Consider the following 1,463-nt stretch of genomic DNA (forward strand, 5'->3'; position numbering starts at 1 on the left):
TTTTTTTTTGATGTAATTAATATAATCTAATCAGCATCACTTTTTAATGATGTAAATTATATATCATATTTTAAAGTGATGTTAATATAAATTAATAAATAAATAAATTATTTAAGTGATGTAAATTTATATATTTGTATCAATATGTAAAAGTGATACAAATTAATTTAGTTTTGCATCAGTTTTGATCAATTGACGCCACACAAATTAATAACAACATTGGTTATTGCAACTGATGTTACATCTTAATTTTTGTATGAGTTATAAATAAATAATTTAAAATAGTATCACTTAGTTTTATGATTCATTTAAGTGATTTAATTTAAGCTTTTCTTTGTAGTGAGTATCTAAAGATTGTTTGTGTTCTAGCTATTGACAATGGGAAAGTTATGTTTCAGAAAGATGGTTCCTCATCGATCTTCACTCGCAAAGGTTTAGTAGATGGGACAGCTTTAGTCGAAATGTATCTATTTCATTGTACAAATTGTACCATATAAATACAATTCATACATCTGTCTTCGTGACTAAGTACTTAGTCAGAAAAGTATTAAAAGATTGTGAGTATGAGATTATTAGATATTATAATATATATATATATAAAAAATAGGTCGGGTTATTTCAAAATTGTCTTGATTTCAGCAAAGATTGAATGATTATGTCCCAAGTCAAGCCAAAAATCGATTAAGGTATAATTTATGATTTTTTGCTTTTAGTAATTACTTCAAAACTCTAAATTTCTTTAGTGTTTGGAAAATATCAAAATTTATTTTGAATACTATGTTCTACGTATACTTCTATAACATCACAATATATATATATATATATATATCGTTCTTAAATCCAGTTTATTTGCAGAAATATCTTGTCTAGTTTGATACTTATATTAATCAGTTTCCTTTCTGTCAGCATGATACTAAATCAAAAAGCAAAACAAATTAAGAAAACAAATTATGTATATTTTTAACTAAGAAAAGTTAAATATTGGCTTGATTTAGATTTTAAAATTAAAACGAAATTATGTGTCGGTTTGAGTCTACAAATAAGGTGATTAGGGTTTAGATTTTACAATTAAAACAAAATTATATGTCGGTTTGAGTTTACAAATGAAGTGGTTATGTTTTAGATTTTATAATTAAAACAAAAATATATATTGGTTTGGGTTTCCAAATGAAGTGGTTAAAATTTAGAATTTACAATAAAAATAAAAATATATGTTGGTTTGAGTTTACAAATGAGATGGTTAGAGTTTAGATTTTACAATTAGAAAGAAATTCTATGTTAGTTTAGGTTTACAAATGAGATGGTTAGGGTTTAGATTTGACAGTTAGAATAAAATTACATATCGGTTTGGGTTTATAAAAAGGCGGTTTGAGTTTTAAATTTTATAATAATGTATACAGATTTTATTTCTTTATTCTTGTAACATCCGCGAACCAATTTTTGTAAATTTGGTGTGGGTGTCG

The sequence above is a fragment of the Camelina sativa genome, chromosome 2 (genome assembly GCF_000633955.1).
Source record: "Camelina sativa cultivar DH55 chromosome 2, Cs, whole genome shotgun sequence".
NCBI classification, from domain to species: Eukaryota; Viridiplantae; Streptophyta; class Magnoliopsida; order Brassicales; family Brassicaceae; genus Camelina; species Camelina sativa.